The sequence below is a fragment of the Theropithecus gelada genome, chromosome 1, assembly GCF_003255815.1.
Source record: "Theropithecus gelada isolate Dixy chromosome 1, Tgel_1.0, whole genome shotgun sequence".
Taxonomy (NCBI): Eukaryota; Metazoa; Chordata; class Mammalia; order Primates; family Cercopithecidae; genus Theropithecus; species Theropithecus gelada.
In genome coordinates, this window is record NC_037668.1 from 148565859 (window position 1) to 148578248 (window position 12390).

Genomic DNA, 12390 nt, shown 5'->3' on the forward strand with positions numbered 1-12390 from the left:
CTAACACGGTGAAACCCCGTCTCTATAAAAATACAAAAATTAGCTGGGCGAGGTGGCGGGTGCCTGTAGTCCCAGCTACTCGGGAGGCTGAGGCAGGAGAATGGCATGAACCCGGGAGGCGGAGCTTGCGGTGAGAGGAGATCGCGCCACTGCACTCCAGCCTGGGCGACAGCGTGAGACTCCCTCTCAAAAAAAAAAAAAAAAAAAAAAAAAAAAAAGAAAAAACCAAAAAACGAAAAAACAAAAACCAACCAACCAAACAAACAACCAAGCAAAAAAAAAAAAAAAAAACAAAACAAAAAAACAAAACTAGAAACTGGAGTGGACCCAGAAATCGAGAGATATCTTCGGGTCAGGCTTGAATTAGAAAGTAAATATTTAATCACTCTTACCAAAATTCATCAGGGCTTCAATGTACAGGATATGTGCTAAACAAAGGAAGAAAACGATCTTCAGGGAGTTTGATGATGAGTCCGTGTTAAGAACTTTGACATGTATATAATTATTTAGAAGTAATGACATAGACAGCAAGAGCACTGGAAGGGCCACATATAACCTCCACACCATCATTTATTGAAGGGTTCCAGCTTTCTGTGAGGGTGATTTTGGATAGTAAAATTGACCCAACTTGAGGTTTTTTTTTTTTTTTCAATTTAGGAAAATTTATTAAACAGGTAATGTCTTTAACATCATGCTAGGTCTGTTTGAGAATATAAAGTAATTTTAAGATATAGTGCCTCTCTTTAAGGGACTTATGCTACCTGCAGGGAAGTGCATTATATGTATACGTGACACTGTGAAGATAACAAGTATAATATCAAATAATGCAAAATATGAATGCTGTGTGGTTACTTCATATCTATATACGTTATATATACACACACATACACATATATGTATATACACATACACATATATATGTATATACACATACACACATATATATGTGTATATACACACACATACCTTAAAGAGTACTTGACAGATTGACAGAATCAGAGAAATTGGGTTGATGTTTAGGCTGCAATTTACTAGCTGTGTGACCCTCATCTCTTCAAGCCAAAGTTTTCCCATTTATAAACTGGGTGTAGCTTTATCTGTCTCACAGGACTATTGGAAGGATCAAATGAAACAGAGCATTTAAACAGAGACTGCACAAATTGTGGGAGGGAAGGAGGAAATACGTAACACTTGTGGAACTGCACTTGAGGGTAGAGACCATGTCTTAACTGACTTTGTGCCCCCAGTGTCTGGCACCGTGACTGGCTCTGAGAGGAGGCTCAGTAAATGTTTGTAAATGCATGCATGCCAGGCGCTGTGGTAAGCCCTTGACATGTTAAGTTATTGTTTAAAACTTCACAAAAAAAATTGTGTATGGTAGATATAGTGTCTCCATTTCACAGATGAGAAAACAAAAGTTCAGAGATTTTTAAGCAACCTCCAACCTCATGTAGGTAGAAAGTGGTAGAGATAGGAAGTTAGATCTACTTGGCACCAGAGCCCAGAGTCTATTCATTACATTATGTGGACTCTCAGATGTAAGAGAATTATCATTATTCCTGAACAATAGTGTGGCCAGAATGAAAAACAAAGACCTTGGATAATTCACCAGTTGCCCAGGCAGCTCCTGGGCTGGCTTTCAGATAAGTAGGGGAACATTCTCCTGAGCTGCCTGACACATTTAACGTGGCCTTTTGTTAAACTGTCAGTTCTGATTTCTGCCCTTTGAAGTAAAAAGCACAATAGTGAAAAATACCATATAATATACCATAACCTGGACTTGTCATAGAGACAGAAGAGAAAGGAAGGGCAGTGAGGAACTCGCAGTTAATGAAGTGGTTAACCAATGACTTGAATTAAGTTTGTTACTGCCACTAGCAGCTGCCCCTACCTTCTGTCTCTGTCTCTCTCTTTCTGGCTCTTACTCTGTCTTAACTTTCACTACTAGAGTTGGTAAGTTCTAGAATTTTCACTCTCTTCCATGTTAAGGATGATAATAAAGAAGGTGATTCCACTGCTGAACAGTGGAATATTTCATGTTCTTCATTGCTTGTCTGTTCCTAACATCCCTATAGCTCATTACAATAGTTGGTTCTGTTGGAGTGAAGTTTTGCAGCCATCCCCAGTTTCTAATGAACAATACTAAAATGGCCCCTGACAACATGGTAATGTTAAAACTCCAGCCTCTGCATTGGGAGACAGAATGCAGAAGTTGATACCAGACTACCCGAGCTTACATTATTTTGTCCTCAGTTTATTTCTGAGGAACAACAGAAGAACCTTACATACAAAGGTTTCCATAAGAAGCAGAGCGAAATACATTTTTAAAAATCCTGATTCATTTTAAAGCTTCTGTTAAAATATAGTACACTGTAGGTCAGGACAGCAGAGACAGGAACTACGTAGAAGTCCCGAGAATACCTTACACTGTTGTCAGAATCCAACCAGTAACAGTGTGTGGTTTCCCAGGGACTGTGCTAACATACCTGAGATGGAACCTGGTGGGGAGACACTTTCCACATTCCTTTCTGACCTGTGGTGAGTCTGCTGGGGTGAATCGTGTGAAGTTGTCAAAGGTTGCTCTGCTCTCCAGCACTTGGCACCAGCTCCGCTGAAATGTGATGCCATTGGTTTTCAGTAAAGGTTCCTTTCTGCAGGGCTGCAAACACAGATCAGCTGCTACTGTGTATACACAACCGGGGAGCAAATCAACCAGCACATTTAGAGCAGCCTTTTTAACCCTGAGACTTTCCAAGATCTCCTCTTCACACAGGAAGTTTCCTTCTCTGTTGTCAGATTTAGCACTGTGCTCTTGTCATCAGATCCGAGCTAGGCTCCCTGCTGCACAGTAGAGAGGCTTCCTTAAGACATTTGTCCTTGAAACTGCACCAAACTCTTGGAAGAACCCAGAACGTGTAAGTATGTATGATTTAGGCAGCAATAGTACAGGGCAAAGCTGCAATCAACCATTATACAATATCCGATTAGCAGTGCAGGAGGGATTTTTCCGACGTTATGTTACATTCATTTTCAATTCGTTCTGAGGAAACAAATCAATTCTAGCTTCTGATACAGTGACTTTGCAGTAGATGGGGTTGTAATATGTTAGCTTTAACTATTTGCTGTTCTCATTTAGCATTTAGATGTGACTTGTGGGACAATTACTGTGGGCATTAAACTATAAAACTTCTACATTTTTATTAGGATTTGTAATTGTTGGTCATGTCCATCTTGAGAAACAAGTTAGCTTTGGGGAATGTTTTTAAGGAATTAACCACATAAATTCATGGACAATAGAATGAATGTGTACTGTTCTTGCTCTCAAAACATATTAGTTTGCAGTTTTAATTTACTCGTAAAGAGCATTCCACTGAGGTTTTGTCTTAATTGAATCCTACCCAGTGCTGTCTGTTTGGTGTTTTACTGTCTTGTATATAACTGTTTAAGTTACTTTGCTAGGATTGCAGTCTGGTTAAACCTGCATTTCACCACTACTTAGATTCTAAGAACATTCAGGTCAGATAAATGCTCACAGAATTTTGGCAAGTGGTGGATTTGTTTTCAAGGGTGGTCGTATTACCCTTGAAAGCTTTTTAGATGCACAACGTGAATGGCTGTCAGATGGAGACCACAGACAGAACACTGAGGCTCTAAGTCAAATCTCGGCTTGTCCACTTTTGTAACTCCAATTAACTCCAACCAATAAAAGCCCGTGCCCCCTTTCTATCAATTTTTAATATGCAACAATACTTATGTTTGTAAGATTAATTTCTCTCAGATTAGTCTGATTGATAGCTGGATTGTGGTTTCTTAAGAGCTTGCTCCCTGAAACCCACAGCAGAGCTGCATTCCATTTAACTAGTGAATGTAAAAACGGGTAACCATGGATTCAGCCACCACTAACTGCCAGTGCAATGACTTGTTGTAAACAATACAAATGAGCCAGGAGAGCAGAGGCAACCAGACATGAAATGATTTTAATAGAAATTACGGTAAAAGGTCATGTGATTTGGTATCAGCTTCTGTTCAGTTTTAAAGGGAAAGTCTTTCTTTTCTGCCCCTTCTTCCCCCCTTACCTATTTCCAACCAACCCAAGTAGGTATCTCCACAAACTTGGCAGGTCCCACTCTGTGCTTTCATGGAGAAGGGCGGCCAATGTGATTCTGGGCAAAGTGTGGTGACTTGTGAATTTTCACTGGTAAGTACCTTTATTTTAGAAACAAAAAGGAAGTCTGTATTTCAGGGCTTCCTTTATGGAAGGTCAAGCTAATTGTGTACTAGAAGTTCTCAAGTCTTGACATAAGAGGAATAGGTCATTTCGTTTCTTAGCTTTAAATGGTACAACTGTCTTTTCTGTCTCTCCCTAAGTCTCTAGATCAATTCGTAAACTCGGTCTTTCTGAGAACTGTTATTTGCTTTAGAAACAACTTCTACAATATGGTAAAAAGCACATGCAGATACTGTGAGAAGTGCTGTGTCCTAACCTCAGGGTTTTAGTCCACCCAGATATTTTCTGAGTTCTACAAGGACCAGATATTACAATAATATTTGCATTTCTCTGGTAAAGGTGGTTTCAGTATGTGAAAATGATTGTATTCATAAATTTGCCTTCAACCAAGAATAAGGAGCACATTGTATCTGTGTTAAGTGCTAACCTCATGGTTTGTTTGGTGTGCTGTTATCTGCTATGCTTATTTTAAAAAAATAAGTGAAGAAGGTCTAGTAGCCAAAGGGGATACTTAGAAGCACAGCTGTGTCTTTATCCAGATTTGGAGGGTAGATCTAGTCAGTACACAGCATGCAGGAATGAAGGTGCTCAGAGTCACAGTCTCAAGCAACCACAGGCACTTTAAGCAAAAGACAATGTCTAGGTGTGCTGAGCTTCAAGGTGAAACCTGAACTGGTTTCTTGAGCCATACCTCCTTCCACATACAGATGGTATAAATAATTGCATCATCCTGGAACAAAAGATAATGTCTCTTTTAACTCCTTTTAACATATAGATTCTTCTGAATAAATGCATCATTGTACATACACAGGTGTCATACTGAACGATAGAATTTCAGGTGTGTATTTTTCTATTAATACCTCTACTGTAATAGAACCAATCAGCACATGAAAAAGCATGAGGGTTATAATTTAGAAACTCAATAAAATGTAAAAGCATCAGCCCCCTCTACATACACTCCAGATTTTATCTGGCAAACTCTTTGTTTAGAACTGTAAGTGCTAAGTGTTAACATAGTGCTTATATTTAAGCTTTTTTTAAATCAATCTTTTTAAGATGTTGGAGAGCCTTATTGCATACTTAGACTGAAGAATGTTTCAAAATATCATGGTTAATACTGTGATCTCATGATGTGTTTTCTATTCTAATACCAGCTATGTTTATCAAAAAGATAGAAAAGAATAAATCTAGTAATTAATGTTGGCAGGGGGAAAGGAGCAATTTGAAGCAAGTGTGGGAACACCAAGTATAAATGGAGTTTGGGGTAAAATATAATAAAAATATGCTTTTTTACTTTTCCTTACCTTGATTCTCCAAGCTGAAAGATAGGAATAGAAGTGTTAGGTGCAGGGTGATTATGAAGCAAAATATTCAGAGAGTGGTGTTTTGCTCTGGACCTAACTATGTTTAAGATTTTTAGGCTAAAAGACTTCCCCTACCTGACCTTCCACATTCTCATCTGTAGAGTGAGGGTAATAATGTACACCAATGTTGGTTGAAAGAGTTACATGAGATAACATATGGAAAGTACTCAGCAGCCTGTGTGGCAGAGTAAGTGTCCAGTAAACTGTTGCTGGTTTCATTATTATCTTGACCCTCCAACAACATGGGTTTGAACTGTGCAAGTCCACATGTGGGTAGATTTTTTTACAGCCCAACACTGATCAAAACTACCCTGTTTGTGGGATGTGAAACCCACGTCCAGAGGGCTGACTTTTCGTATACGTGGGTTCAGCAGGGCTGATTGCAGGACTTGAGTATTTTTAGGCTCTGGTATATGCAGGGGACCTGGAACCAATCCCGAAGGATACTGAGGGATGACTGTATTTTTGATTGAGGAAAAATATCGTCAAGTAGAATCCTGCTCTGTGTGCTTTACAGAGAAGGACGCTGTTCACATCATTGTTTGGTCCTGTCATAGTGACAACTGTACACCATAGTAACTTTCATCACTTGGGAGATGGTGATGCATTTTGTATCCTAGTATAGTGTTTTACTTTTAAAAAGTATTTTTTTTTTTTTTGAGATAGGGTCTTTCTCTGTTGCTCAGGCTGGAGTGCAGTGGCACAATCATAGCTTATTGCAACCTTGAACTCCTGGGCTCAATTTTTTAAACATTTTGTAGAGATGGCATCTTGCTTTGTTGCCTAGGCTGTTCTCGAGTTCCTAGGCTCAAGCTATCCTCCCACCTTGGCCTCCCGAAGTGCTAGGATTACAGGCATGAGCCACTGCACTTACCCTATATAACATTGTTATTAAAAACCAAAAGTAATATTTATATTCATTATTTTTTAAATTTTCATGCAAAGTACTTAGAAAAGCTAGTTGAGTTTTTGGTTTTTGTTTTGTTTTGTTTTTTGTTTTTTTGTGTTTGGAGTTTCTGATACTATGTGTATTGAGGCTAAATGCAGATTTTATGTATGATTCTATTGGTAGGGTTAAGGCAGAGGTACACTTAAAGACATTCATGGCCGGGCACGGTGGCTCACTCCTGTAATCCCAGCACTCTGGGAGGCCGAAGTGGGTGGATCACGTGAGGTCAGGAGTTCGAGACTAGCCCGGCCAACATGGTGAAACCCAATCTCTACTAAAAATACAAAAAATTAGCCAGGCATGGTGGTGGGCACCTGTAACCTCAGCTATTCGGGAGGCTGAGGCAGGAGAATTGCTTGAACCTGGGAGGCGGAGGTTGCAGTGAGCCAAGATTGCACCATTGCACTCCAGCCCGGGTGACAGTGTGAGACTGCCTAAAAAAAAAAAAAAAAAGGCATTCATAATTACTCTAATCCTAAAAGCTTAAAAGTAGAGGTTCACAAAGGTAATCATATATACTAAAGAGCAGTAATAATGATCAGACTAGTAAGTATGGAGTGTATATGCTACCAAAGTATGTTTCTTGGGAGTATTGTCTACATGTTCACTGTGTCTTTTGACCTTGAAATCTAAGGATCTCATTCTTTCATTCTTCTCTCCTGTTGTTCCTCCCTTCTTTTCTTCCCTCCCCTTTTATTCCCTCCCTCTTTTCTTTACTTCTCTTTCTCTCTTCCTCCTTCCTTCCTTGTTTTCTCCCTCCTTTTCTTTCTTCCTTCTTTCCTTCCTCCCTTCCAGCTCTTATATAATATCCCAGCTACATAACATTTCATTTTTATTTGTGAATCAGAGGGTTCAGGGAATGAAAAATGAGGGAGACCCGCAGTCTTTTGATGCCATCCCTTGTTTTATAAATGGAAACTTTAAGAGGAGTAAGAAAAATCCGCTTTTCTTTCTCCTGCTATTGAACAGGAGAGGCACATCTGAAGTGACCTGCAGACCCCAGGGAAGCCTTGCTCAGTAACTATTTGTTGATTCATTGATTAAACGGCATGGAGAGAAGGGGCATCAAGCACGGAGATCCCCTTAGTAGTGAAAGCTTTGAAACCCCAAGCTGCAATGTGCAGTAGGATGGCTTCTCTGTGACCTTCCAACAACTAATCTCCTTTAAGAACTGAATCAAAGCAGTTAAGAGATTCTGTCAGATAGATTTTGCCTACAGTTCGGTTTTTGGCAGTTGCATGTAGTAGGCAATACATTCTTCATGAGGAATTTTTTTTTTTTTTGGTCCAGAAAGGAATGAAGACAAGGTGCCAGCAGAGATCTCTAGAGAGAGACTCTTATTTAGCCATGGTACTATTCAGGCAGGGACAGCTGCAAGGTGGATGACTTTCTCACACTTCCCAGCCAACCTTCTCTTTAACCACCCTTGTCTGATGCTCCAGTCAACAAGCACATCAGTGCAGTGGGCTTCTCTCTAAAATCTTCTTTCCCAAGGGCAGAGAACATGCCCTTGGGAGATATCATATGACTGGATATCATATGAATTACAATGGGTATTTGTTATGTTTTTCAAGAGAAATCATAGCATGTAGCAGGTTAGAGCTGAAACTCCTTTTTTTAATAGATAAATAAGTTGCCCACACAACACGTGAGCTGCAAAACTAGGGCTGTGACTTGCGATTTCAGATTCTCAATCTAGTACTTTGTTGAGAGCTTCTGCTTCCTAATAAATAGATAGCAAAAGAGACAGCTTGTGTCATAGGAGAAAAAAAAAATCCACACACACACCCAGTTTAGAAAATAGTAAAACTATCTTAAGGGGACTGCTCAAAAGAGTCATTATGGGTCTGGTTCAAATCCTGAAGCTATAATTTCAAAATTCTGCAATCCTTGGGAAAGATGCTTAGCCCTTCTGAGTAGTGGTTTCCTTTGTTGTAAAGCTGGGGTTAAAATAACTATAATGTCTATATTTTAGGCCTATTTTGAGGATTAAATAAGATTATATATTTAAAATGCCTATTCCAGTGATTAACACAAAATAAATACCAGTAATATTATCGTACTCTTCTTTCCCTCTTCAGGTCAGTGGTATATGGTAGAATTATGAGAAAAGTCTTACAAGTATGCCTCTGGAATGGTGTAGCTCAGTGGTTTTCAACATTTTCTTCACACATACAGAAAACATATGTGAAGAATCACCACATCCTTGGCATAGAGTGATCAATACATAATAATACGATGGTGGTGATGACAGAGATGCTGATGCTGATGGGTGACAGGCACATACCACAGATGAGCACTGGACCCAGTCATTCCAGAGCTTTAGCTTGGATTGCACTGCTTTCTTTTCTACACTAGAGAGGAAATCAGAATGCTACTGAGCATGAATAATGACATTATAAGTGCAACTGCACCCATTTAAATTAAAAAGAAAGCAATCAGCAGACTCCAGTACTTTATTACTGGTCACAAATTACTGGCAACATACCAGTTGATTTAGAAGATGCCATCTTTCCTGGAGGAAGATGATTTTGGAACATGCTTTACATCATAGCTCTAGAACTAGACCCCAGGGGTTTGAATTCTGGCTCATCTATCTGCGATGACCTAGGAAAGCAACTGAACTACTCTTCATCTCTCTTTCCTCATCTTGAATTGAAATAATAGTGGTATCCACTTCATCAGATTGTTGTGAGGATGAAATGAGTGAACACATGTAGATTACCAAGAAGACATCTGGCATACAGTAAGCATTCAGTGAGTATTAGTCATTAGTGGAGGTTTCTGTCTCCAAGCTATTTGATGGGGCAGCATCCTATGTTGAACTTCTCCCTACAAATTGCCAATATCGAAGTTAGTCATGGTGCCATTAATACATAAAACTGATTTTTAGCTTTAACGTAATAATATCTGCTCCTTACTGTTCACTTACCATTTAACCAAGCCTTAGGCTATCTGTTTTACTGGTATCTTAATTGATACAATTCTCTCATCACTCTCATCATAGATATTGTTACTGCTATCTTATACATGAGAAAACTGAGCCCCCAAAAAGTGATGAAACTTGCCCAAGTTCACACAGACTAATAAGTGAGAGAGCCAAGTCTGAAATTCATCAACTTCCTACCTATATACATATTGCTTCATTAAGTTAGAGAAAATGTGCAGGGCTTGTGGGAAAGGTGTTTTTGTTTGTTTGTTTGTTTTTTGTTTTTTTGCAATGAAAGAGAGACCCAATACATAACTGCATTTATTCTAGGGGATTCAAAAGTCTCATAGCAGAAACATGGACGGCAATGACAATAAAAAGCAATTTAATTTTGCTATTGAATAATCTCAGAAATATCACAGAACTCAACTTTAATTCTGTTTATGGAAAAGAAGAAATGACAGTGATGGACAAGAACAATGGGAAAATGAGGAGAAGAAGGAGGAGGAGGAAGAAGAGAAAGTGGAGAGAAGGAAAGAAAGAGAAAGGCAGAAGTAGGTGTCTCTCATTTAACAGCTCACCAGTTCTGGAAGTAGACTGTCTGGTATCATCATCTCCATTTCAGACATTATTTTGTCCAAGGTAACACAACTAGAAATAGTGGAATTGAGATTTACATTATGGTATTTTACCTTCGAATCAAGTGAACTCTTCTACTCTACTTTGCTACCTTTTGAGACAGAGATTCATGTAAAAATATAGACACAGAAAGAGGTATGGAGAGAAAGAAGTATAGGTACATTTATGTGAAGACAGACAATGTGAGAAGCATTATTTTGCTTTTTTCAGATTTTAACATTGGTTGGGAGCGGTGGCCTATGCCTGTCATCCCAGCACTTTGGGAGGCCAAACTGGGGCGGATCACCTGAAGTCAGGGGTTCAAGACCAGCCTGGTCAATGTGGTGAAACCTTGTCTCTACTGAAAATACAAAAATTAGCCAGACCTGATGGCACATGCCTGTAATCCCAGCTACTCAGGAGGCTGAGGCAGGAGAATTGCTTGAACCTGGGAAACGTAGGTTGCAGTGACCCAAGATCATGCCACTGCACTCCAGCCTGGGCGATAGAGTGAGATTCGTCTCAAACAAACAAACAAACAAATAATAATAATAATTAACTTTGGAGATTTTCTAAAGTCCTGTTGTACTTTTGCAAATATAGACATAAATTAGAGTAATCTATATTAGAATACTAGGTGTTTAATACTATTTGATGATTTTTATTTTAAAATAACTTTTACTTCTCTTAATTGATTTTTAAAAATATTGTGAGCTAAATAAGTCCCATTCTTCCCAATTTTATAGATGATGAAACTGAGTTATGTAGTTTCCCTAATATCACAGCAACTTACAGCGAAAATGAAAGTCATTCTCTGCATTTTACCCCCATTCCCCGGACCCTTACCCCAGAAAGATTTTTCTCTCTACTTTGGTGATCTCTTCTAATTAGAATCAACTTATAGCAACTTAGGGACATGTAGATGGAGGAGAGTCATATCTTTGTATATAATGAGGGTCTTCCTGGGAAATTCAAATAGGTGACCATTTTTTTTTGCAGGTTTTGCTATTGCCTTTGAGTCTAGGACACCATCATCTGGTCTTTAAAGAATGATGGGAGGGTTGGGATTTACAACATTATTTTTTTCTTAGAATCCAGGCTTGAGCCTGGAGGGAATCCTGTGCCTTCTTGTGCTTAGCTTCCTGGAGTCCACCAGACACTATGGTGTCTTCCCTAGAGAGTTGTCTGCTGCTTCTGTGATGTGGCCGACTGGCACTCTGTCTGTAGAGCAAATGGAATTTCCTTCTGAGAGGTACTTCCTGCTCTGCATGTTTGTTTTGAAGATGTGGGTTTCGGTCAGCATAGGGGACCAGAAAAAGAGGAGAGGCCCTAGATGTTTGTATGAGAAATGAGATGCAATATAAGTCAGAGTGGAAAGAGGAGGATGAAAAATCCTTGTATTTCCAAGGTTAAAGTCAAGGTTAGGCAACCGTCTTAAGTCAGTTTAATTATTGTATTAGTCAGAGTTCTCTAGAGGGACAGAATTAATAGGAGCTATCTATCTATATGTGTATATATATCTATATCGATCTATCTATATATACATACTATATACACACACACACACATATATGTATATATATAAAGGGGAGTTTATTAAGTATTAACTCACGTGATCACGAGGTCCCTCGATAGGCTATCTGCAAGCTGAGGAGCAAGGAGAGCCAGTTTGAGTCGCAAAATTGAAGAACTTGGAATCTGATGTTCGAGGGCAGGAAGCATCCACCATGGGAGAATGATGTAGACTGGGAGGCTAGGCCAGTCTAATCTTTTCATGTTTTTCTGCCTGCTTTATATTCTAGCTATGCTGACAGCTGATTAGATGGTGCCCACACAGATTAAGGGTGGGTCTGCCTTTCTCAGTCCACTGACTCAAATGTTAATCTCCTTTGGCAACAACCTCATAGACACACCAAGGATCAATACTGTGTATCCTTTGATCCAATCAAGTTGACACTCAGTATTAACCATCACAGGTATAATCCCTGAAGTTAGACCATTAGTCAAAGGCCCTAAGGTACTTCTTGGGAAAATACTGGGAACCGCCCAATTATTCTTTTTAAATGCTGGAGGTCGGGGGGAAGGATTAAAGTTAGGGATTGAAGTATTTTAATGCTAGAAGGGAGAAAAATGACTGGAAGGGGGAAAAGGTGATCGCTTTTTACATTTTTCTTTAGAAGGTCATATGACCAGCTCTGAGTAAAACTGCTTGAGAATAACTGTGCTTGTTCATTAGATGATTGTTTTCTTATCGTTTCCACTGAAATAACATGCAAAAAGACTCCCTTCTACTGTTTTTCTC

At 39.2% G+C, this 12390-nt stretch overlaps 1 protein-coding gene across 9 annotated transcripts in view; it reads left to right on the forward strand.

Moving 5' to 3' along the window:
• ESRRG (estrogen related receptor gamma) overlaps positions 1-12390 on the forward strand; it is a 641686-nt gene that overhangs the window by 56610 nt on the left and 572686 nt on the right. For 2 of the 9 annotated variants that reach the window (XM_025358727.1, XM_025358791.1), the window contains exon 1: positions 4080-4198. The exons of 6 other annotated variants lie outside the window; for them this stretch is intronic. The gene's annotated coding sequence lies outside the window, so the exon portion shown is untranslated. Of the gene's footprint in view, positions 1-2690; positions 2916-4079; positions 4199-11179; positions 11341-12390 lie in introns of those variants that run through there. One more of the 9 variants, XM_025358755.1, reaches the window with a different exon arrangement.